The 27053-nt window shown below is 39.4% G+C and overlaps 1 protein-coding gene and 1 long non-coding RNA gene across 7 annotated transcripts in view; one reads left to right on the forward strand and one right to left on the reverse strand.

The window, feature by feature from the left end:
• The window catches only part of RBMS3 (RNA binding motif single stranded interacting protein 3), a 713047-nt gene that overhangs the window by 71609 nt on the left and 614385 nt on the right, over nucleotides 1-27053 (forward strand). The gene's annotated exons all lie outside the window — the stretch shown is intronic.
• LOC146441192 (uncharacterized) lies at nucleotides 22159-25286 on the reverse strand. Its single transcript, XR_014850418.1, has 3 exons — nucleotides 25220-25286; nucleotides 23744-23933; nucleotides 22159-22318 (listed from the first exon to the last, which is right to left on the reverse strand). It is a non-coding gene; the product is annotated as an uncharacterized LOC146441192 (long non-coding RNA).

A 27053-nucleotide genomic window follows, 5' to 3' on the forward strand; every position in this document is an offset into this window, starting at 1 on the left:
GAAGATGGTCCTGTTAGGAAAGAAAAGTGAGGGTGTGTGGGGATAAGAAACGGGGGCCTGTGGACTCCTTGCATGTGTGTGTGTACGTGTTGTATCGATCTAGTGCACAGGGAGGGTGATCTCCAGCCATATCTCCAGCCATGGCTTTCAATATTCTCTCTGAGGAATGGGACAGAGCTTCAAGCAGACTTTTGATGGCTGTCTTCATGAATAATGCTAATTGCGTCATAATACAAAAAGTTTAAAACTTTAGCTTTTGTACAGTATGAAATGGATGAACAGTGCATCAGAAACATCTGTCAGGTTATAGAATAAAGGCTTAATTAGCATTTTTGTGTGGTGTGGAATAATTCATGCTGGGACATCAAAATTTGTCTTCTCAAATGTATGGGAAAAACACATTTTCTGGTCTTTCTTGTTGCTCTCAGGCTGGAGGGAGGGAAAAAACAGAATTGTACCATGTTAGCACCAGTGAAAGTCTGCAGGGTGCAATGCAGTAGTATGTGCATCTTCAAAGTGCTTTACAAATAGGAATTAACGCATTGATGTTGCACTGGGATTCTGTGGCAAGGGTAATGCTGCAGTCCTATCAAGAGTTCAAGGGTGTGATTTTCAAAAGCACTTAGATGACTTTGTAGCACAAATTCAATTCAGTGCCACTTACTGTTGCCTAAACCCTGTGTTGAGTTGCAGCTCATGTTAGCACTGAAATAAAGATAGCAGCAAAAAAGGAAGAGAGAAAGACCTCTCTGAATGATCTGAGTTCTAGAAAATCTGTCTCACTGTCACATTGCAAATTCCATGTGGTTTAGTTATTACAGAATTGCATGTATGGCTATAGAGAAAGTGGCTGCCTATTCAGTCTGGCAAATGAAGTGTATTGCCAAAGACAATAGTTGGAAGGAACAGCTATCAGTAGGAGGAGGATCCTGAGCAATTGAGAACAGAAGTTGGTGTAGGTATTTATTCTCCTAGTCTGCTTTTAGCTCTTTCAGCCATCTCTGACTCAGTGTGCTGAAGCTGACTGACTGCCTCCTTTCATTGACTAGGCAGGGAACTCCAGTCCTTCCCTTTGATCTGTGGAATCATTCCTAAGCTAGATACCTAACATGGGCATGCATATATGATAGGAAAACCTGCCAGAATTTATATTTTTATCATCAAGGCTATGTTACAAAGTTGGAACAAATAGCTGGAAATCTTTAAATGAAGGTTGCATACTTGAAAAAACCCAACTTTTCTAGAATCCGTTAGCTTTATGAAAGAATCCCTGAGTGAAATCCTGTGGCTCATGTCATGCGAATATTAGAGTCATATTAGAAGGACAAAATGGTCCCTTTGGCCTTAAAATGAATCTGAAAATCATTTTAAGCTGCTCTCAGGTCTCTTACTCTCATTATGTCACATGCTGGGCTATAGGGTCTAAGGAGCAGAATGCAGCATATTCATGCTGTGTCTTGTCTCCACTGTGGCAGAGAAGTTTAAGAAAATATAAATATTAAAGAATTTATTAACCCCTTGGTCTCAGTATTATTTTCCCTCCCCTTTATGTACTGTAGACACACACAACATTTTAATTGAATCAATTATAAGTATGATGAGCTAGTTAATAGGATTTATATGCTTTGTATATACTTCATAAATTCTGAAGCAGTATAATGCATTTGAGTTATAGATAAACTATATGAAGAAGCTGGTGAATTGAATAATAGAAAGAATAATAGGAAAACAGTAATTGAAAAACCTATAAACTCCATGAATATATGCCCTTCCTTTATTAATTTGTAATAATAATGTAGTGGCTAAATCAATCAAGGATATTACAACAATAGCTGACTTTAAATGTTCTCTTCTAAAGAGATTTCATCCAATTTTATTCTAATTCCACATACTGAGTGAATTAAGGATGGAGTCAGTAAGATATTGTTCTGTGTTACACCAAACTGATTTTGAGTGGAGCCATATTGGTGTAATTGATAGCAGAATTTGGCCCTGAACTCTTACTTCCCATGCAAGGAAGAAGAGGGCAGAGACACTCCCCAGATTTGCCTGTAGTTTTTTAATTTGAGACTTGCGCAGAATGAAACCCTGAACCCAAGTGTCTCTGTACCCATGGCAGCATCCATAATGCATAAGCTATTAAGTGTTGTGAAGAGTGCTCTGCTTGTTGGATAGCTGCAGAATAACATGGCTAACAGATGTTGTGCTTCTAAAGCAGTTGAACTCCTGAGTGTGTTTTTATCTTCTGATCTGCAGCGTACTGTGGCTCCCTCACTGCTGCGTACACAAGGCAGACAGATTAGCGTTAATTAGAGATAGGCTTTGCTCATTTTTCGTTGCCAGTTTCAGTTTTTGGGAAAGAAAATGTTTCACTCCTTTGCAATTTAAAATGAAGGCATTTTAGAATATACTTACAGGGAGAGGGGGATTAGGCATTAATCAGTGATGCTTATGCTTAAATTGGCTGGTGCAGGTCTGGAAGTCAACTGTCAAAGTCCCAAAGTGGATGAAGGCTGGCAGGGAGGGTGGGGAGGGCAAGGCCAGGCTTGGTGCTGACTGCAGTACAGCATTCCCAAGAGGGAAGCCGGGGGAGCCAAGGAGACATGCCATTTTGCGGCTTGGCTTCGTGAGGAGAAGCATTAGCTGATTATTCCTTCTAGGACATTACTGAGCTTTATTAAAGCATTTTGCATTGCTGCTTATAATGAGAAAGGAAGGGGAGCTCTCTCCACCTTCTGACCCCCCTCCCTCCAGCACCAATGCAAGGGAGGATTTATTGCTTCATTAGCAGCATGATCACGCTTCACAATGAGTATTAAAGTATTGGCTTACTGAGTTATTTAGGGAATGAGTCTTCCCCCAGCTATTTCTCTCTCCCACTGCCATTGCTCCCCCACTTTATTTCATGTGCTTTTGCCATTTACCCATCATGATCAACATATCACTGTTTCCCTTTCAGTGATAAGACACTGGCAATAGAACAAATATTTTTGGGTTGACAGTGTGTTGCAGAATTGTAATGTGGGCTGGGTAAATTGAAATCAAAGCAAAACCAAATTCCACTCATTCTTCAGATTCCCAGGCAGACTGAGACATCTTTTGCAGTTCATTGATCTTTTAGCATGGGCTTAGAGATCATTCCCAGACAAGGGGTGTCAGTTCCCAGATGGTGAAGGCTATGCTCTCTGCTCCAGTTGTTCTTGTTGTTTTTTTTTCTTTTCATCTCCACAACTCCGTATTTCCTGTTGTGGGAATATGGCATGGCCTCTACAGTGCCTGTAATTTAGCTATCCCCTTTTTTAATGACTCCTATAGTGTGGTATTTTATCAAATTGCGTGATTCACTCTCTCTAATGTCTTCCTGAATAAATCAGTGATAGAAAAGAACTTCCACTTTTGCAAAGCAGTTATTGTGGTAGGCTTGTGAGTGTTGCTTTCTTCTCATTAATTTCAATTATGTCCTGTTAGATTTCCACAACAGCTGTCCAGCGGTGAGGCTCTGTAGGCCACCATGCCTTGGCACTTTAAATTGTGCTTATGTTTAGAAAAGGGAATTCTTATTCAGCCTGTCTGCTGCCTGTGTGCTTTGAGTCATATTTGCTTACTTTAGTGACACAAATACATTTTTATTTCCACTACCATCACAGTGCCAATATACCTCCAAGCTGCAGGATGACCTGTAATCTGCTCTGTCTCATGCAGCCTCAACAACATTGTCAGCAATGCTTTAATTGTAGATGATATTTTGGCCCTGATGCTTGGAACAGATGCAGCTTGGCCTCCATCCACAAAAAAAATAAATGTGACAGTGTATTGTTTTCTTTATCTGTTAGGAGGCAATTCACTACTTGGTACTTGTTGGTTTTGTCACAAGTGATCAGTCTTTGATACTACCAGAGCAACAGTCAGAGGAGTGAGGGTTCAAGTCACTTCTTTGGTAAACCTCAGGGGTGTTCAGCAGATGCATATGCTCCCTCTCTGAAGTCTCATCAGAGGCAACATCCTTGTCGGACTTGCTGCATTTGTATGAACTGAATATTCTGAGCTGCGTACCTGTTTCCCTGTATTTTTTTCTTGGACTTGTAAGATTGCTCTGCACGCAGAATTTTGCTATCAAAGGGTACACTGCTTGTTTTGGCTCTGTAGATGATACTTGTTTTGGCTCTGTAGTAATGAATGGATTTATTTTTAACTTTTAGCCAGGCTAATTTGACAGTGCTATTGCAGTTTAACAAATTAACACTTTAATTTGTCATTCCTACCATCTCTTAGGGGAGGGGCTGTTCTGAAGGGTAATGTAGTTGTGGTGGCAGCAGGCACCACTGTCACTGGCAGCAACATTTCCTGACTCCTTGCAATTCTGAAATGGTGAAAGCATCAGTACTGGCATGTTTTTCAGGATGTGGGGACATCTACATTACAAGTGCTCATGCCAGGATGCTTCCTTGCTATGGAGGAAGAAATAACCAGGGCAGTGCAGAACTTTCTTGCTGCTAATAATTGTACTAAAGATGAGTACTGTTCTTGTCTCTATTTCAGTATTTCACCGCTGGTGACACCGTGGCTGCCTCTCCCTTTGATTTTTAGGACTTCCTTTACGCACACAAGTCTCTGTACTTAGTTGTGCCAAAGATCCTTTCATATCCATGAAGCAAAAGGGTGTGGCACAATGTGTGTGCACACTGCTAAACTCTCTTGCCAATCAAAACCTGGGGACCAATTCAAGCATCCTGTGGGAAACATGGGGCTAGGGACTAACTATTGTGGGACTTTGCTATTTTAGCTGCACAAATGTGGTCCTTGAGGCCAAATAATATGCTTGACTCTAGTATCTTGACCTGTGTCTGGTATATATCAACACTGCCCTTGCTCTGAACACTAAACAGAAAACTTTAGGGCCAACATGGCTGTTGCCAGTGGTCTTTATTGTGTTCCTTCACTGAGTCTTGGTGATGTCTCTCCAACATGTGTCCCAGTTTGTTGTCTGTGGTGTTGGGTCTCTAGATTCAGTGCTTTTGGGAATGTCCAGAAAGTCGTCTAAAATCTGTGTACACAAATACAAAATACGAGGGTGCATTTTTCTGTTTCTCTCTTCCTTTCCCCTACCAAAGCTGTCTCCTGGGGGAAGGCATCCAAATTCCTCTGTATCCTCTTGAGAAATGGTGGAAGGATCTGATGGGACATGCAGGAGAGTCCTGGTCTGGTGGTCATGGCACAGAGGTGTCAAGTCCTGTTCCGTGTAGGTACACATCTGACTGATCTTGTAGGTGCTGTCAGCTGCTTTGTCTGCTCCAGAGGGACAGATACAGGCAGGGCCCTGGAAAAATGGTGGTCCTTTGGCTACATTTGCTCACCCACTCATCACTTTTTTAACATTAAAACTGTGAAAGTTGGTGGGTTTGGGGCTGGCATGGTTTGCCATGGGGCTGGCATGGTTTGCCATGGGACAGCAGATGAGCTTGGCTTGGGCTAAGGGCTGGGAGGTTCTGTGGGAGCCTGTAGGATGCATATAATCAAAACACATGGGATTATCATGCAATCATATTTTTTTGTTGTTTTTGTGGTTGAAAACATTTGGCTTTGATATAGCTAGGCCGCAAACACAAGCTTATAATTAATAATCAGGAAACTCTTCTCTTCTTTGTTTAGTTAAAAGGAAATTTTTTTGCTATTCACCACATAACTACACCCTATAGTGTCAGACTTATTTTCTGGCAGTTCAAGACATGGAGAGGTTAATACCTCAGAGCTCAGACATTGGATGGAATAAATACTCCATTGTTAGTGTCAGTGGTTGTCCTAGATACTCATAATTATTATTTAGTGTCTAGAACAGACCTCCGAATAACTTGAACATAGAGGATGCTGTGAGATTTTGGCAGACCAGAAAGTAAGTACCTGTTGCAAGAATGATAACAAATCAATTTCAACACATTGTCACTGGCAATGTTTATTTTATTGTCTTTGTTCCATAACCTTGTTTCATGGATTTTCAGTTTCTGACATTTTTTCCTCACAGTGTAAATGGTATGTTGGGATTAAGGCATTAACTCTAAGACAAGGCTTTCCAGTTTCTACATTACCTCACTTGACAGTTACTATACATTAGGTTTCACATTACAGCTCTTTAATTTCCACAGTATCCTAACCTGATCCTCTTACAGAAGAGGGTTTTCCAGAGTGTTACAGCTACATCCAGCTCTGCTTTGGTTTCTGCCTTTAACAAACATTTGACAAACTAAGGTATGATTTCTACAGGAAGAACCACTTGTTAAAGGCAATTGCAATCATGTCCTTGTAACACATTTTCCTCAATGCCACTTTATATTGTAGTTTGCTAGTTCTTGGGTTGAAAAATATTTTTGAAATATGTTAGGACACTAATCTGTCAGTGTGTGGTAGATTTTGTCTGACCTTTGATAAATTAGAGTTTTGGATATGTAAATTTCTTTTCATTGGCACTCTGTGGTAGGGATCGTGATTTCTTAAAATTTTCTAGGCAGAACTCCTGAAATACTTTCCTTCTCACTGGATAAAGCAGGACTCAGAGGGACTCAGAGGACTCTCATAGGGTCTTCAAGTGGTTTGTCAAGTTTTGTGTTGGCAGGGATCAATGACAAGCCTCTGTTCTGGTGGAAGGTGAACCTCAACTGTTTCACAGCAGCTGGGGTTTGTCTGCACAGCCCAATCCCATTCCTCCAGTATCTTTCCTCTCTTATGATCAGGTAAGAAGATGACAGAGTTATCAGCAATGCCTCCAGGTGAGAGGCTCTTTGGTCAATATAAAACTTTATTATTCCCAAGAGCTCTGATAGGAAAGGCAAAAAATAGGAATGCTGTTCTCAGTGCAGGATTTTGATTTTCCTTCCTAAGCATTCAGCAGAAAGTTGGATTCTGGATTTAACACCCATGTTAACCCCATTGCAGAAAACTAGCCCTGATTCTCTAGAAAGAAAACCATATCAGCAAATCAGTGGGTTTTTTCATTAATATGAAGATATTCTCTTTTTGTAAAATTCAGCAAACTGCAATCCAGTAATGCACTTTTATAGGCAGACAAATTTATTTTCCCCTTTTACTTTCTTCCTTTTAAGTAGCCTTAAGAGCGTGGATTAATTAATTATTTTTTTAAAAAAGTAGAAACAGTCCACGGTAATCGTCTGGTTCTCACAATTTTGGTGCCCTTTCCTGAGTCATTCCCTGATTACTACAATGTAATTTCATTTGCTTTTATTAATTACTTCTTTTTCCTTGCACTGTCAGATTAATTCTGAAATATTTCCATTGTAGGAGCTATTTAAACCTTCCTTCTTTAGATCCATACCAGATAATCAGGGCAATTTGATTAAAATGGGAGGCTGACTTTTGATTCATGTTTGTTCTTTTTACGATGAGGGAAGAAAGTTCAGGTCATCTTTGAACCACACGTAATACTAGTCAAAAAACAATATGATAATCCTGACTCCAGTGGTCTTCATCTCAGTAGGAACTTAATTCTCTTTATCTACGTGGAATTTCTATTTAAAATAGGAATTAAAACAGTGCAATTAAAAAAAATTACAACTGTTCACACAAAATGCAGAGACAATTATGCTGAAGAATCTGTAGAGACATAAATCTTCTGCCAGTACAGCAGAAATAAAATGTGTCCATAGTTCTCTTTAAGAAAAGAGGATGAAAACTGAGACAGCAAAATGGGCAGAGGACATAGCACTATTTTGATGTGAGATTTTTAGAGGGTACTTAAAAATTCTAGTTGGGTAATCAGCATAGCAGCCAAGAATTTTTTGTTCTGAAAAATGCAGATTAAGGAATGGTCAAAGGTAGGTGGCTTCTTTCTAAGCACACAGGAAGCAGAACTGGACAGCACTGCAGGGAGTTCTGCATGCAGAAATGTTCAAAAGGCAAACAAAAGACTTGTTTCAGTAGCTTTTTTACTGTCTCTGGAACTTGGATATTTTTTTCTCAAACTGTATTGAAGATTTTGGGTTTTGCATTTTCATGAAACTGAAGTTATTTTAAAGGACAATCAGTTTCTGCAGGTAGTAACTAGACTGATTGTTTTAATCTTCCTTTATTTTCTTCAACACATAACCAAAGCAACTAATAGGTGTGTGAAAATATGACAGACTTCTGACTCTCTGGATTCCTGTGCATTTCAAAAAACAATTTCTTTGTTATAAATTTTAATTGTGCATGGTTCTATATAACCAAGACATATGATAGTAATAAGAAATACAAGTCGGCTTTTCAGAATTAGGTTTATATATTCATTTTAGTTGAAACAGGTTGTCCAGAGAAGCTGTGGATGCCCCATTCAAGGAAGTGTTCAAGGCCAGGCTGGATGGGGCTTTGAGCAACCTGGTGTAGTGGCAGGTGTCCCCATCCATGGCAGGAGGGTTGGAACCAGGTGATATTTAAGGTCCCTTCCCACTCAAACCTCATTCTATGAGGCTATGATTTATGACACTGGAGTAGTTACCTGATAAATAGGATTTCTTGTATTTTCCATTTTCAGGATTTTTTGAGAATATTTCAGTGCTCTTAGAGTGACTGACCCTGTGCTGCCAGTGCAGCATGGCATTTGTTTTGTGCCTGCCCATATTCAGCAAAGCAGTTAAGTGCATTCTTAAGTTAAAATATGTGAGTAAAGTTAAGTATGTGCTTCACTGCTTTATAAAAAGTTATGGCTGTCTCAATCTCGGCCAGCAAAGACTAGTTTTGTGACATCTGGGCAAGCTGCATAGGCCTGTCTAGCTGGGAGTTGCCATCTCTCCTTTCTGCTGAGATTCAGAGGCATCTGCAAGAGGTCAAAGTGGCTGAGGGGCTGCAGATTGCAGCTTTTCTAGCAATTCCTGCGTTTTCTCCATTATACCTGGCACAAACAATCAAATAAATGCAAACCAGAGAAGCAAAATAAATCAGACAGAAGCCTCAGAGGTAAATGAAGAACCTTTGTTTTCCATTTAAAACGACTGGAAGCAGTAGTCTGTATGCCAGACCTTGGATCTCTTGAAAATGACTTATTCCCAGCATAATTTGCCACCTACATTACACTGAATGAAAATCCATCAGCAAAAAGCTTCCAGATAGAGACTCTGCAACACTTGGATTTAGTTCCAAATTTCAAAGGTCATTTAGAAAATCCAGGTCAGGATACAGAGTTGAATTTCAAATGTCCCTGAAGTTCATGTTTGTTCAGACCTAAGCCTAAAGATCTGAACCAACATGATAATGCAGATTTAAAACCTGAGCTTGTAGGTTTATGCAGAATCATTTATACAAACCCTTGGTTACTTGTTTTCTCTATGGTATTATTTACCACACACAAGGGCATGTAAAATAACTACTTAATAATTATGAACTGCTAAAACCCCTCATTATGCATTGAAAATGTGTGAGTGCAAATTCTCTAAACGATGTGGAAGTTGGACTGCTGGGAACATTCAGCTTGTACATTACCAAAGTGTAGGCTACTCTCTAGTACATTTGTCTGATATACAAGACAATTTCATCTCGGCTTGGATGAGATACAGAAGCGTAGGCTCTGTGGAATATGAAGTGGGCTTGGTGGAGCAGAGGGAAATTCATGTTATGTTCAATGTGCCTAGTAAATAATGAGATATTAAATTATAATGTGTTCCAGGAGTTTTCAACTGTATTTTCTCTTTAATCATTTCATTACTCAGAGTCCTTTGTTTCTGACTTGTGTCTTTCATTAGAATTTTCAGAGTCGAATATGTGTGCAGGGAGTTCTGGGTCCCTGTGGCACCTTTGCTGTGTTAATCCTTTAAATAAGGAGGAGATCCACAGCAGAATCATTTTTTGTTTCCTGAGCTCCAGATTTCTGCTACAGGCATGGGCTTTTGGGCAAGCCCATGAAGACAGACTTCATCCGCAGCAGCCACCATGCGTAGCCAAAGCTCCCTTGGACCATATTCCATGTCCCCATATTTTGAGTGAGCAGATGTGAGGCCTTTTTCAGAGACAATTGCAGCAGAAGTGACGTAGTGTGACTGCAGGGGTGGAAGCAAGGGAAAGGACTCTTGTAGCCTTACTCTTGTAGCTTAGCAAGCAGTATCCTGCCCAGTGTTCCTGTCCCTTGGCATCACTGCCTGAGCATTGGACTAGCCAAGCAGGGGTTGGTGCTTTCTAACAGATGGGCCTGAGCACAGTCTGAGCCAGGGAAAGCATATATGTGAATCATTTGTGGGTATTAAGGGCAGGATTCCCATTCGATGTTCTCAGTATTGTAGCAGGTCTTAGGGTCCAAACATTTAAACAGTGGAGGTGACTTGAGCCTATAAGACATGCATGCTGAAGAACGAAGTTCCTAAGTGGGAAGGGGAAGGAAGCTTCTGCAGATAGGCTCACCAAGCAGCAGAGGATTTAGGGGTGTGCACTCTGGTTTGTACCAATGTGCCAAAGAAGCCCTCACATGTGAATTTGCGACCAATTTGCCACAGGAAAACAAATAGACTTCTAATGCATGGCCTTAGTGAAACCCAATGACAGTTTTTTCAGGTATTTCCCTTTGATTACCAGGTGCTAAGGTGTCTATTACAGGAAAGCCAAGAAAGTGCTTTAATTATGTTTCCATAAAAGAGTGCCTGATTTCCTGGACTGAAGCCTCGGGGAACATTAGAGTGTGGCAATTGGTATGGGCTGCTGTACTGGTTGTTCTGTTTGACCTTGTGCTGTTTGGAGAAGTCTAAAGGTGTTTGATCCCTGGTTGCTCATAACTTTCTTATGTTTCTTTGAAAATCTCCTCTTTAATGTTTGCTGTAAAATAAAACCTGTTGACATTGGCTATGTTTATGGTACCAGTCTGCAAGACCTCTCCTTTCTGTGCTTCACAGTCTGGGCACACAAAGAATTTATCCAAATATGGTGCTTACTGAGTAACCTGCCAGATTATTTGTGAGAACTTACTTGGGGGCACAGTTATTTCACTTCCAAGCATGTGCTGTGTTTTTTTTTCCTTCATGTGAATATGGACCAGCATACAGGTATAGTCATCAAGGTCACAACTGGAACAATCTAATCAAGTGTAAATAAAAAGCCAGAGAGTCTTTGCAGTTTTGTATTTCAGTGTGGGTCCAGGGTTGACTCCAAATAAACTTCTGTAATGGCAGTGAGAGTACAGTAAGGTTGCAGAGATCCCACTCCAAAACTGGACATTTTGGAGCATGTGATGGCTGAATTCTGTGATGCAGAGCAGTGTTACCCTTAACAGTAATGCACAGGCACATGTACACTGTCGTTAGGAAAATGTGCCCATGGAAGGCACTCAGAGAAATGTAACTGTGCTTATGACTTATGTAGGATCAATAAAGTTCATTGTTGTGCAGTCCAAATGGCTCCCTTTGGTGCAGCTCTCTTTACAGCAGCTTTGAACAATAAAGCCCTTGTTGGAGGGTTCTGAGAAATGATAATGAATTTTCAAAGATGCTCATATTTAGTTATAGACATATATGTATATAACTAAATTGAAGCATTTGATAAATAATAGAAAGCCAGCACAGGAAATATTAAATGCATTTTAATTTGGTTGCTGTAATGCAGGGTGCTGTCAAATAAATATGCACTTTTATTTTAGAAGATCTGTATGGCTTTGCTTTGGTAAGAAAATACGCAGTACTGATCTGAAAAGTAACTTGACACTTGAAAATACAACCTAGAACTAGCAAAAGGAGTAAAAGAAAATGTGTTGGCCTGCCAACCTCTTAGCTTAGCACCTGACTTGAAGATGCCCTACATTTAAAACATTTATTTTTTTTTAAATGTAGACTCATGGATTTATTTATAACATTATTATCTCTATGTCTTCCTCCACATTTTGTTGCTTTTGTGAACAACTGCTAACTGTGCTCTTGCATACTATAAGCTGGCTTGAATCTTTCATAAAAAGTGCACTCAAAACATATTGTATGAAGTTATCTGTTACCACTGAAGCCTTCAGAGAGGCAGTGGTATCAGTCTTCTAGGGGTAAGGACTCCTCTGTTTAGCAGAGATTCTTCAGTGCATTGGTTTTTCCCTCTGCCCCCCAAATCTGCAAGCTGGTGTCAGGCATAGTGTGCTGTGCTCAACCTGGGTAGCTGGCCTGCATCGTCCAGATTCAGCATCCTGCTTGCATGACCCTGAATCTTCTGCAGAGAACAGAGAGGGAGTTTCACAAAGAACTGATGCTGATGGATGGGCTGGACAAGTGTCAGTACCTTTTTCTTGGCTCATCAAACAGAGCATGTGCTGGGCTGTGACTTCTGCAAGGAGGTGTTACAGTCAGCCTTGCCCACAGTTCAGGTGTTTGGATGACAAATTCTCTCTGAACACTTCATGCTGTAATACTCCATCCTCTTTCAGTATGGCAGGAAATCAAATTTGTGTGTGCTTACATCTAAATACAAATGAATACAAGTAATAGGTGAATATTTTCATTTGATATTCTGTTCAGTGGAAGAATCAGTCAATTGATTAACCTATTATTCAGTCCATTATTCAGGGTTGTATCACCATGAAGTCACAATTATTTAGGAAACTTGGATTAATTTTAAGTCTGGTTTTGGATTTAGGCCATCAATTAAACCCTATTAAAGAGAAGCAATTAGTCACTTTACCTTTCAGGAATTTTTATTTAAGTCCACACAAAGATCTGTTTCTGTTTTGAAAAGACTATAGCCATGTGCCACTGTGTTTGTCTCTTTTAGGTCTATTATTTCACCTAGTGCTTTCATTTAATTCCATAAAATTACTCAAAGCTGTGAGTACTCAGCTCCTTCTCAAACTGGGCTACTTCAGTTTCATCACCTAAGTATGCATTCAGGCATTTGCTTGAGGTAGAAGTGTTTTGATATGCTGGGCAGTGGTTTCTGGCAGGAATGTTAATCTTTACCAGTGCCACCACTGAGATTTCAGTCTTTGAGGGCTACCCCTTGCGGTAATGAAAGAGCCTGTGTTTCAATGATCCTATCATCTCTGCTGGCTGGAGTTTTAACTCCTGGTAGGGCCACTTAAGTCTAACAGGTCAAAGAGGCCAGATGAAATGAATTTCACTGTTTTGCTAGACTGGCAGGTGATTGATAGTTCTATAACTTAAACTCATTAGTAAAATAAAGTCAAGCATCAAAAGCATGCCAAGGTAGTCACACGGGCAAGGTAATGCACTCGGCAATTTTTGCAAAGCTTTTCACGAGTTGTTGGGAAAGCCAGGTCTCTACAACAGACTTTTCTGAAGGTAAGTATGTACGAGAATTTCTAGAGTATTTAGAACGATAGTTGCAATAATGAAAGTTGATAGAGGCAATGAAAGAAATGGACAAATGCAAGCCCTAAATCCTTGTAGTGTGCAAACATCGCTGCTGACAAAAAGCATTTTAAAAAATGAGGAAATCTGTAATATATCCAGGGATGCAAGATAGTTGCTATTCAGTGAGCATAACGTTAATGCAGAAACAGCACCATCCCTCATAGGCTAAGAGCCAGTTATGACTGTGGAGTTACTCATCAGCGTGCTCTGACTGACAACATTGCTAGGCCAGGAGCTCTGCAATGAAGACAGTAACAAAAGTTGAGGCAGTCAAAATATACTGGGGAAGGCAATGAGCAAGCGCCATCCCTGTATTTTAGATCAGCATGAGGAAAAAATAATAATCAGTGCCCAATGTCAGAGTTCAGAGTGGGTGGAAGTCGTTAAATCTGGCTGTCTACAAGTCATAGGAGTCATCCAAACAGAGTCACCGGGGATTGCTTCCCTTGCTTTAACTTCGACTAAAAGGAAATTTAGGTCAGTTCTTGAAGACGTGAGCTGGTGCAGATGAGCTGATCCTGGAAGTTACCAGATTTTTTGTTTGGTAAGAACCAATTCATTAAAAAAGCACACCCCTTTTATGATGATGATGCAAAAGCATGAGAATGAGGCTGTGGGATGTTTTAGCTTTTTTTCTCAGTGGCAGGAAATGTGCTCTGCTCCTCCTGAAACTGGTGTAACTGCAGTTGAAATATGGTTTTGGGAGACAGGCTTGGGAGTAGACAGACTGGATAGACCCCAGAGGAGAGTAACAGGAAAAGAGGATTAGAAAACGTGCTTATGGAAATCAGGTGAAGGAACTGATTTGTCTAATTAAGCAAAAAGAGGCCTGAGGGGAAACTTCATCTTCCAAAACATACATGAACGATGGGAAGGAACAGTGAGCAATTGTTGCGGCACTGGGACACTCATTCAGGGTTCCTCGTTAGAGGTTTTTAAAATAGTGGTTAAAGGAAACTCTGCCAGGGATAGTCTACAATTGCTTGATCCCAGCTTATAATGCAAAGAGTGGGGCCAAAATAGCCTTGCAATTCTTTTCCAAGTCTTCTTCTTTACAATCCTAAAAAGCATGAGGAAAAGGCTATTCAAGACACAAACTCCACATTTCAGGTTGTACCAATGAAAGGAGTCTACGTGTGTCGAGGCTCAGGCCCTGCACAAGTCATCCCTGACATGTCATTGTAGTTTTTGAATGACCATATCATAGATGCTGCAACAGCTGTTACTGATTTTCAGAAAAGTGTCTCTGAAGTCTGCATAACTGAGGGATGGAAAAGAAACAAGACAAGAAAAGCATTACCTGCTGAGAAATACCTTTGAAAAAAGGGACAGCAAAAAGTTTTAAGGATGGTGTAGTGCAATGCAACATAAGTAGAAATGAAGGAAACAAGATGGATAATTTAATCAAGAAGATGAAACAGTTAGTTAAGCTGCAGTAAAGAGTTCTACCAGCTCAACTATTGAAATGGGTTAAGACTTTGACCATTCTGAAATTACTGTTACTGCACTTGCTGTACAGGTACAGTAGGAAGAAATGATGAACATTCAGAAACTTGAGAAAACTTCAGATGAAGCTCATACCACTGGGGAACTGCTTATGAGAATGAGATGGCTAATAGGTCACTGAGCTCTTCTCAAAACAAGGAAATAGGAAAATCCCGCAGAATAATGGGGAGCATTGTAGCCAAAATATCAAAGAACAGAGATGTAAAAACTAATAGCAATTTAAAAAGTAATCAACTATGACTGTTACACTTCTTCCATTGACAGGCAAACTCTTCCACACTGACATATAAAGCAAAAAGAGAAAAGTGGCTGTGCTGCAGCCTGGACTTTGACATGGAAAATTAACCTGTAAGCTCATTTTTCACACAAGATTTAATCATTCAAGAGAACATCAGATGGCTTAAAAAAACCTTCATGCCTTTTCTGCAAGCATGTGACAGATTTCTTTACAAATGACACTGAAACATGTTGATGTGTCACAGTGTACCTGTAAAACCAGTTTTATCGAGGTGCGGTGAGCACAGCTAGATCAATGTAATCTTGAGCGAATGATTTGATAATAGATAAATGTCAAGCATCGCTGTATTATCTCACCTTTGGTATTTGACTGGTCATTAAAAGAAAAACTAGGTGGATACAGCGCAAGCACCATATGACTCAGAACCTGTACACTGGAATTTGATTTTGCTGGTTGCAGAAGGCTTTGAAATGGCAAAAAAAATCCCCCATGCATTCAAGACAGCTTAGCATCATAAATATGAGCTGATTATCAATCAGATGTGAGTAAACAACAGCTATTGCAGCAAGAATCCCCCAGGTCCTGGCTCACATGTTATTTTAGGAGGCAGAGCATACAAGTGCTAACACACATCCCTTGCAATAGATTATGGGTCAGTACAGATGTAAGGACAGATATGCTGTCAAATAGCCAAAATGTGCCTCCACTTGAAAGAGGCTTGATTTTCAAGGGTCTGCAACTGGAAGGCTAACTGACAAATCTTCAACTCAGAGGTCACTTCTGATAGATAGAGTGCCTTAAAAAGACTAGGCATTAAGTGGAATTAATTTATAACAAATACTAGAATTCATAAGAGTTTTGACGTAATTATACTTTAACATTAATGCTATTCAGCAAGGAAAATGGGAAATATTTGCTGGGAGTTGTGAATCAAAGCAGAGGATCAGCCGTGACAGCTCTGCCATGGGGCAGTTGGAGGAGCACAAGAAAAAGGCCCACAGAAAGAATGTTTCTAATTGAACTTCATGCAGTGTGGGAAATAGTGCAATATTTAACAATTCTGGGAGTATGTAGAAAGCTGTTCAAATTAAAAAACCCCAAAACCTGCCAAGGCCTTGTTCTGGCCTGAAGCTACTTTGGATGGCACAGGAAAGAATCATGCAGGAGTTTAAGAATCTCTTGTGTTTCTATAGTCCTCACAGCTATAAGAGGTTTGTGTATGGAATGGAACTATTTCATCACTGAGTAATATATTACAGAGGGTAACTAGCTGTTACTAGTGCATTTAAGAAAACACTTTTAAAAGGCACTGTGTGCCAAAATTGCAAGACTAAATATATTGTACTGTAGAAAAAGACATTAATGATTGCTTCCTGGAGATGAGCATTACAGGTTTCAATTTGTAGCTACAAAGCAATGACATTTTCAGTGCACTCAGAAAATTGTACATTGTCTATTAAGTGAATTGAACACTTTGAAAATGGATATGGGTGTTCAATTTTTATCTCCACACAACTGTTGAAGAACTAGGTAAAACCACTTGCTTTGACATGACTCCTGAAGAAAAACGCTGATCCAAAATGGTTACTTATAAGCAAAACAAAAGTCACAGACATTCCCATTGCTGAAATGTGTTCAGCACAGTCTTTCTATAAGCTAGCAGAATCACTCAACTACCTGTAAAAAGGAACAGAAAACTGAACAGAAGCTTTAAATCAGTACAGTCTGAGCAATCACAGACTCCCTTATCACTTCCAAAAATTACTTGCTTAGAGTAAATTGAAGAGCTTTGATAGTTCAGATAGCTGTACAATTCACATGTTCAGAGTGGTGATCACCTTCAAATTTAAGCACTTAATTGAAGAGCTTCAGTAATTTTAAATTGCTGTGTTTCACTGAGTGGCAGGCAGAGACTCAAGTGCTACAGTATTTCAAAAACTTTGGGTGTGCTGCTTAATATTTTTCTCTCAGGGAATCCGGAGAGGATTTCTGTAGTCAAGCATGAGAAATTGAACAGATTTCAAGATTACTGTAGAAAAGTAAGAGAAGAGACTGTATGCTTTTTAAAAATCAGAGCAGAGAAGGTCTTCTCTGGGGAACGTGCAACTCGTAAGCCTGTGCTTGCCCTTTTCTGTGAACTGTTTGACCAACGTCCTTGGGTGGGCTGCGGCAGAAGGTAGAAGGAGAGGTAATGACGTTTACATGGGCATCAAGAGACTTCTCTGTCTATTTGCTCTCCTGAAAGAGCCTGCCCAGGTTAGGTTTGTTTCCATTAGGCATTTCTGCTTAACACTACTTCCACAGTTTCAGATAGGAATGCGAGTTTACTGATATTGGAACGCTTCCCCACTTGTGGATTTAGATATTTTTACCTGGCTGCAGGTTTCTTCATTTGTTATTTTGGTTTTACAAGGCTTCAATTTAATGCCAGGATAAATCCTTCCTGTGTGCTTTTAACCAGCCCAGTACAACATTTACTGATTAAAGACTTGGCTGACGACTGAGCTGAACACTGTAAGTGGTTGCCATGAACTTTGTCTCAGCAGGTAGGAGAGGTTCAGAGCATACCACAAAGACCCTCGCAGCCCCATATCTCTGTCAGGCTCCAGATGTGGGGAGCAGGATTTTTGAGTATTACAGCAAAGTGAGACTTCAGAGATGGTGATTCAGGCCTGGATGGAAGGAGGTGCTGTTCTGTGGAGTAGGAAGGTACCACTGCAGCCTCCTGCAGTCTGGCTCACAACAAGTACTGCTCTTCAGACTGGAAGGCAACAGGGCAGGGAGCTACAAACTACAGCCTCCAGAAGGCTTGCAAATGAAAAGTCAAGAATTAAATACTACCTGAAGAGCCTAGCAGAGATTCATTGGAGCTGATACCTGGTGACCTCTCATTTAGCAGCACATGACCAAAATTAGGCTGCTGTGAGGTAAAGAGTATCTTTCACGTCAAGAAAATTAGAATCTGGCTCAAAGAGATTTTATTGTTGAGGGTGCCAGTTTAAATGCTAATCACTATTTGCAGGCTCCTTGCAGCTTCAGACTGGCATCTTCAAAGGAATTAAGGGGTATTTCACGTTCATCTACCAGTGAAATTTGAAAATCCCACATCCAAGGTACAAGGAGCACAGGTCAAATGTGACTGCAGTGATTGTTTTGCCAATGCCTCTTTCAGTCTCTGTGTCTCTGAGTAGTCCTAGCTTAGATGGTGATCTTGTGGTGGAGTACCTAAGTTGGACCTAAGGAGTGATACAAAATGTGACACCAGACCAATGTCACACACCTGGAAGAGAAGATGCAGTTTCTCTGAGGTAGCTGCAATAAGTTGTGTTGGCCAAGGACAGAATTATTCCCCAGTACAGGGTGCCAAAACACCCAGTGGATAAAGTAGGAATTTAGAAGTCCTGATGTTATAACCTGTTAATGCAGCCAGTGCATACACATCATACTGGGTACAACTTTTATATAATAAGGAAACACAGCCTGCTTCAACTGTAGACCCTGGTGGTCATCCCCAGTTTATCACTTGTCTTTGACATGACAAGAAGTTGTTAGAAATCACCTAGTGCACATCTGGGACGTTTTTGCCCAGAATAATTGCTGAGACCTGGAGATATCATCTGAAGCACGTTGTTTTAGGTATTTCTGCTTTTGGAGGGGTAAAATGTAAAGTAATTTTGGACAGTGGTAATGGGGTTACATGACCATGATTTTTGAGAGTTTTGGGTGTTTTGAGAGGGGTGGTTGTTCATTTCCCCTCATTTGGTGGTTAGAAGTTTGAAGGTGAGCGTCTGAGAGGCCTGTGAAGCTTGCAGGTATTGGAGTAATAGTGTTGCTAAGTGGATGGGTTTTTGCATAGAAAAAGGCAAAATCAAACTCTATTTCTTTGAGTGAATTTATCAGCCATAATTTGGGACATACTTAGGTTGATGTCTTGTTTTTATCTAAGGAAAATCAGTAATCTTTGCCTTGTCTCTGAATTTACATTGGCTTCCTCTAATTCTTCAAAATGAATGTCTGTCTCACTGCAAATTTTAATTTCTTGTGTTCTTTCTCTGTTAGCAAACTTTCATGCATTCATTTACCTGTTCAATTTTTTTTTACTGGAAGTTGCTGTCCATAGAGGAGTTCTTACTACTTCAGTTTTTTATTTTATGAGTCCTAGAAGGACTCAATAAGCTGTGATTACAGATGGTCTCTGGATGAAGAATATGATATTAACTTTTGTAAGTGGTATCACAGTTATGTCAGAGTTCACTTTTGATGCCAGCTCTGTAATACTGAAGGACAGTGGCCATACTTGACTAGCCCTGTCACCAGCCTGGACCTGAAAGAAATGGAAAGACTTGCACAGGAGAAAAGACAAGTGTTTTTATATAAAGGAGGTTTACCATACATTCCACGAAAACTATTTCTTAGATTTTTTAAAAGTCCATTAGCCTTGCCTTTTATAAGAAATATGCTGTGGCTGTCTTGTTCAGCAGTCTTTTAATTTTAGGATCCTTGTTTGAGTTTCTCAATAAGTCACAACAGGTGCACAGCTGTCAGGTCAGAATTGTACCTCTGTACACCCAAGGCTGGAAGGAATACTTGGGGTTTTCCCAGGGATGTGACTTTGTCATGGAAACTGCACTCCTTACCAGGAAAATTGTGAACATTTTCAATTTTCTCATGGGAAAAAGTGGAATAAAATTAATTCCAAAGCTGAAAATGTTGAATGGCATTCCCAGACTCACCAGAGGCTTATATAACGGAATCTGTCACTTCAGAAAATTCATAACCCAATCTCTCTGCATAGTACAGGCAGCCTTGTAATTTAACGGCCTAAGAAAATTCAAGAATGCCAATGTGGACACCCCTGTGTTTCACTGCAGGAAAGAATTACAGCACAGTTCTTAGGAATTCTATTGTGCAAGAACCAGCAATAGCATAAAAAATGCTGGTATTCAACTAATATGCCATTCTTTTACACTGTGTCTCAACTGAATGAAGGAAAAATACCCAAACAAAACTGTACTGTATTTTGATTATTACAAAATCATGGTTATGTTTGACATTGAAATAATTTCCATTGAAATCATTTTAGTAAGTGTATACCACAAAATCATGGAAAATACTGTTCCTATAAATAAAGATAGCAGCATGAGAGGTGGCTGAGTCAGTGTGAAGAATAACAGGGGTTTACTGGCAAAAGGGTGATATTTTGAATACTCATAATTTATTTACTCAGTCTATCTTAAACTTTCAGCCCATCAATTATACATGAAACTGAATACCACAGTATAGGAGGGGACTAAAAGGATAGTATTCATTTCCAGCCCTAACATCTCAGTCTTTAAACAAGACTTACTCCTCAGCATACTGGTAAGACAGATGGATAAGTGTTGGTAGATATGAGATTTATAGTTTGGCATTATTTAACTGCTCCATAATTTGCTTGTACTAGCACCCTTGAGACACATTTTTTCAGAAAGTCTGATTTTTCTGCATTTATTCTAGTAATGGTGTACTGAGAGTTGTTAAGGAAATTAAAGTCCCATTTCAGGCCCCAGTTCAACAAAGCGTTTAAGTAATTCTTAACTTAAAGTACATCTTAAACCGAATCCTATTTAACAAAGGGGGAAAAAAAGAAAAAGAGAAGTCTTCAGAGAGACTTCCTTACATGGTTAAAGTTAAAAGCGTGGGGTGCTTGTTAAAGTGAATTTAGAAATGCTGCCTGTTTCCAAGACTGAAGAGACTGTCTGTGGAAAGGAACATGATGGATGAAATTACCTGTATGATGTGGTGAAGAAGGCAGGAAACTTGATTCAGATTTTGCATCAGAATATAGAATGGATTGGATTTCTCATGCTGTGAGGGGAAAAAAAAAAAAAAAAAGGTGTTTTGCAAGGAAAAGAGCAATCTTGCAGTCACAAACTTATTGGGCAGTTAGGTGTGTTCTCCTGAGACATCATGATGTTGGAGGCTTTGCTGAAAAGCTAGAAAAAAGACTTTGTCTAAGGATGAATAGAGAGACTTCTATCAAGCTGTCAGCTAAATCCCTCATATCTTTCCGTGACTAGGAGCATCTTTTAGTAGTATCATTTCTTCTCCCTGTTCTGGAGAGCCTTGGGGGCCTATATTGAGATTTAATGGCTGTTTTGTCTAGAACAGTTCCAGGTCCTGGTAAAGGACTTGAAAAATGTGGATAGATGTAGATTAGATGTAGATAGGTATCAGGTTTGGTATTGTGGAGTATAAGATGTATTTCTAGGTCTCGTCAGAGGATTCTGTGATACAGCTTTCAGTTTTCAAAGTAAAACACCAATAAAAGTATTTATGTCCACCTCACCTCCCCAGTAAATTGGAAGCTGTTATTTGCAGTCGTTAACCCAGATCCAGTTACTTACTTCTTATAGGTGGTCTTCCTTATGAAAATTCTATGATATTTTCCAGGAAAATACCTGGTAGCCTTGTGTTTTGCCACCTGGTGCGATGCAAGATAAAAATTCACAATTTCACCTGTGAAGACACTCAGATGACAAATAGTGAGGAAAAGAAAAAATTACTTTCTGTCTAAGTAAGCTGTTTCCTAGTTGTTCATGAATGAAATTAAAAATAGCCATCAAATATAAAACACCAATCATGATGACAAAGACATTTTTCCGCTCACTAGTTTGGATCATTAGGGAGATCAAAACATATCTAAACCTCAAGTTTTGTTAGAGGAAAAAAGGCAATTTTATCATGTTGAATGCACATTTCCCTGTGACAGAAATTCGGCGCTGCAAAATGCGTTATTTTTCCATATGCCAGGGCAAACCATGACATAGGGAAAGCTCAGACTCAATAGATTTCTTAATTAATTATGTCTCTGTATTTCAGCATATGACTGAAAGTTATAGCAGCCTTACAGAAACTATAAATGGGTCTGTAGTGAGTCTAAATAAACACACATTAATATGTACCTAATGACAAGAAATGCTTTTCTTTATGTGATAGCAAATTGTTATTAAGTAGAAGAAAGTTAATATGCTAATATTGCACTGCATAGTTAATTTCACCGCATTCTTATTTTAACTTCAAGACACTCAGAACTTTTTCTGTGTACCTTTTATTAAGTTTGTCTGAAGAGGGCAGCCTTTCCTAATACACTTGGAATTTTCTTAATTTGACAAGGTTACTGTACGCTGAACAAATTGACAAAGGACAAGCTCACAATCCGAAGTTTGCCTCTCATTATTGCCTGTGTATTCATTGAAGTTTCTCTCCATGTATATTTATCGACCAACTGCAAAGAATATTATTATTTTAAATATTTGACCTCTCTGGTAAAATACAGTCCAATTTCACTTACTTTCAATGCTAAATGAATGAAGACTTGCTGTGATATTCTAGAAAGAAATTTAAAGAGAACATTATTAAGAAATTTCTGGAAATGTGGGTGTTGTTTATTCTTTCTGCAGTCTAGAAATAAGTGTTATTCACATGCATTTTTAAATGCTAAGACTGCATGTGAATAGAGCAGGAAAATATCTGTCCCTTTGTGCTGACAGTCCTCCTAATCTTTTATGATTTTCATCCTGAACTCCTCTCCAGGCTTCAAAAAGAAGCATTACCCTGGAAGTAGACAGTGATGTTGCATTTTCTTTTATTTTATAGTTTAATCATAAGGAAACCTAAAAAAAAAAATCTTAGCGCAAATTCATGCATTGCCATGTTACCGGGCAAGATGAATGGCTACTCTGCATTTAGCAATTAGTGTGATAGATTTAAGGGCTCTTAGAAGAATTTATTGCTCTGGTGTGCCTCGATCACGGAGCAGGGAGGGGCATTTGAAGAAGCTGGGATGATAAATTTTTGCAGTTATTGCTGCTCTAGCCACTGTGTCGCATCTCTCCTCTTGCAGTGACAGCCAGATTTGAATGGCTGCCTCACCCTCTGGGGTGTTGGGATTTAGATTGCGTGATAGGCGTGGGGGAGAAGGAATGCACACTGAACACAGGGAGCGAGCACAGGGGTTTGGAACAAGGAGAACCTAAAAGCTGCTGCTGGTAGAAGAGGAAAGTAGGTGGAGACAGTCGGTGCAGGAGTTTACAGCATTTACATAAGCAAGCATACTGTTAGCAAAGAGTATCACCTGGATGACTAGAATCCCTATAAAAACCATGTCCAACACATTGCTTGGGCAGTGACAGTGGTGGTGTGGATCCTGTGCAGAGCAGTCAGCTAACTGTATCCTCAGTAGTTCTCTCTAGAAATGTCTGCAGCAAAATGAGATCACTTTATGTACCCAGGAGCCCAGTAAGATTGCTGTGCTGGTTGACAGCTAGCAAACCTTGTACCACATCCCAGTCACAGCAGCTGTCACCCATGCCAGTTCTATTGTGCTTGCACCAGCTACAGTCCAACTGCAGTACAATGTCACCCCTTCGGCTTGTCAGCTTCTTTTCTCAGCTGATGATTAGGCAATACCAGTGCTAATCTAGTCAAAGGATCTTTTTTCTTTTTAATTTGGTGACTTTTTAGAGTCTTTATAACAAAGGAATTTTTCCCTACTGTCATTAGGTTCAAAGTAGCAAGTAACTGGATTTATTCCTCCCACAAACTTCTACTATTATTTAAAGCTGCCAGCTGTTTAGTCTACCAAACTCATTGCAACCTCATTGCCTGACAGAAAGCTTGCTCAAAATCTTATAATTTCACAGCTGTTTACCTGGTTTCAGAATCCTTGAATTTAATTCATGCTCACTGATTCAAAACCACAATTTTTTTCTGCCCTTGTCTTTCTTACAGCAGCCACTTACTCAGAAGTCAAGGCAGATTACTTGAGTGCCTTCCAACCAATGACTGGACTGATCTGAAAAGTGTGGGTTTTCTTCCTCTTCCCCTTTAGCATTGGATTGCTATAAAACAGAGAAGACATCTCATTGTCTTCCTACTTGAAAAGCATCCAACTTTCTACGTAACAAACAGTTGCATACTTGTACTGTGGTGTTCTAAGATGACAGATCCTCTCCTTACAGGCCACAGACCCACTAGATTGTTCCAAAATCCTCAAAGAAATCACACCTCAACTGTCTTTATATCAGCAGTTTCCATTGAGACATCATCTAACTAAAACTGATTGCTTGTTTTCATTTTTTGTGACAAATCTTGGGAGGGAACTCTTTGCCAGACACCAATACTTGCCATCTCTCACTGTTTCCTCTATTTAAAGAGTATGTGTCTGTAAAAGGTATGGAAGCTCAACTTTTGAGGTTGAAATGGGATGAAACATAAAAATAACTCCTACATTTCCAATACGTCCTTATTTTGAAATTGTAAATGTGACTCTCTCTTTCTGTTCTTAGGGAATGTTTTCAAAATTAGGTTGTAAAAAATTTGGCTAAGCTTATTGCATCCAAGTCTTAATAATTTAGTAGGAATTGCCAGCATTTTTCCTGAATGTCTAATTGCCTTTTGAATACTTTAAAAATTTGATTCTTCTGAGAATGACTCCTTTATCTAGAAAATAACCATTTGCTGTTCATTTTTATCTCTCACCATTAAAGAGATCATTATAGTACCTCCTCCACCTTTCTATGATTGCATTGTTTGCAAATAAAGATTTTTATTTTTTTACTTTACTGAACCTTTGTGATTCATGCCCTTGCCTCCCAGTACTGAAACATATGTAAAATATTCTGATTATTACATCTACTATATGCCGTATTTTACTTTAATTTCTGCACTGTTGTCTTTTGCATTGTCTGATCAAGGCTCTTCTCTGTTCTGGCTTTATTATAATCTTCAATGTAAGCATAAATCTGAATTCTTATTTTCTTTGGTGAACATTAATAAAAAAGGAAAGATCCCTCCATGCCTTTATGAGAGCATCCGTTGTCTTTATATCTGCATTTGTTCCTCTAATGTTTTTCGATACTCTCTATAGTACATCTCTGAAGGTTTTCTACTCAGTGTCAGTTTTCAGTGTGGTCACTTTGTTATCCTGTAATACCTCAGACCAATATTACTCAAAGGTTCTGGGTCACTTCATATTTCTTGTCTGCTACTATAATGGAACAGATCATCTTTATCAGAATAGCTGCTCAAAGAGAACAGCTCTCATTACAATTAATTTATTTTACATTCTTGGTGTTATTCCTTTATCTCAAATCAACGTGGACTTGTTAATTCCATTTTTGCAGACCTGTGCAAAATTATGAAGAAAACCACATCTTTTGGTCCCACAAAACTAATCCCATTTTGCTCTCTGCCATAGCCAAGACTGTGTCGTAGAATCATAGAACCATAGAATATCCTGAGGTGGAAGAGACCCATGAGGATCATTGTGACCCAAGAGTCACCATGTGCCTCAGAGCATTGTCCTGTCACTTCCTGAACTCTGTCAGGCTGGTGCTGTGACCACTTCCCCTACACCTTCTTGTAACCCAGCATTTCATTTACTCAGGAAAACGGTGAGAGTCCAAAGGACATAAGAGGTGTCATATGTTCCAAGTTCTTCTGATAATGCATCTTATATTTCCTTGTGCATTCTTTCAATAGTAGGAGGTTTCCTGGTGTTACCAGCATCAAATGTCTCCATAATTTTCTTTTCCCCTCCAGCTGAGATAATTTCTCCTCCTTATTTAATTGCATATTTCTGAATCTTGTGACTTTCTTGCAATTTCTTAATTGTACATTTTATGGTATAAGAATGCCAACTTTATGTCAACTCCATCTGGAAGACTTGAAGGTTGTTCCTCAATGTCTTTGCAGCTTATCTTCAAACTCTCTGGCTTTGAAAAAACGTGCTGACTGCACAGCAAGTCATGGTGACTATAGCATCTCCACAGAGAAATTCTTTCACCATATAAAATTCCTAAGAAATACGTTAGTGCTTCTCACCAACAGTAACAGTTGTTCAGCTTGTTTGTGATTCAAGGATGTTGTGCTTTGGTTGATCAATACAAATCAGAATGGAGAAGGAATTAATCATTACAGTATTGTTGGCTCGAGCTTGACCAGTCAGTTCTGCTAAGGTAGATGTGGTCTTGAGATGGATAGCACAATTTCTAATATCAGTTCTTATTTGATTTGTGAAATATAAAAGGCCTTAAATACACACTTTGAAGCTTCAAATTCAGTAATTATTAGTTTTAACAATCTAGTAGGATATGGGAAGTCATATAGGGAAGGGCTGGGGTTTTGGGCAGCTAAATTCCTGGTTGGTAAGTGTAAAGAGAGTTTCTGAAGAGAGGATATTTTTATCCCTGGCTTTGTCTAGAAGTTTTCTTTTTTTTTCCTTCTTTAATGTCTTTATTAAATAGGTAAACAGGAGTGGACAAAGGGAAAAAAGAGAGGGAATCACAGTGTCATGACAACCCCTACACCATGGGTTCAGAGCTCATGTCAAATTGTTAGGTGTCAAGAATCCACAGATGGGGGATTCTTGTATAAGTATAGTATAAGATGACTTATACTACTTTTGGCAATTTCACCTCAAAAGTTTTGAGTCACTATGTTGATGATCAAGACTAGACAGTGGATATAAAATGTGACTACTTTGAGTGAGTGCCTGAGTTCCTATAAAAATGTCTACTGAGTGCATTTGCTTCATCAAAGCCCAAACCCACAGGTTCAGAGAGATGTACTCCTATGGTTGACAGCTCAGTCAATATCTCTCCTGCTCTGTCTCTTCCTGTCATAACATTGATTTCTGTAAGCTAGAGGAAGTAATCCCTAATGACATTGTGTAACAGTGTTAAGGAAAGATTGTTTTCCCACTACACACTTTTTCATACACAACTTATAAAATGTATTTCATTACTTACAAAATTTACCTCTTGTAACTCTTTTACATTTTATGTCCTGCCATTCTATCTGGATCAGCTGCTTTCTTAACGTTTTCTTCCTGATTTTATACTTTTATGGAACAACATACTTGGTGATTCCCCTGCATCATCTCCTCACTGCAAAGCAATGATGTCACTCTGACATACGCTGTCCTCTCAGCTGCCAGACAAGCTGAAGGATGCGTCATG

Source organism: Lichenostomus cassidix, chromosome 2 (genome assembly GCF_008360975.1).
Source record: "Lichenostomus cassidix isolate B80296 chromosome 2, HeHo_3.0, whole genome shotgun sequence".
Lineage (NCBI taxonomy): Eukaryota > Metazoa > Chordata > Aves > Passeriformes > Meliphagidae > Lichenostomus > Lichenostomus cassidix.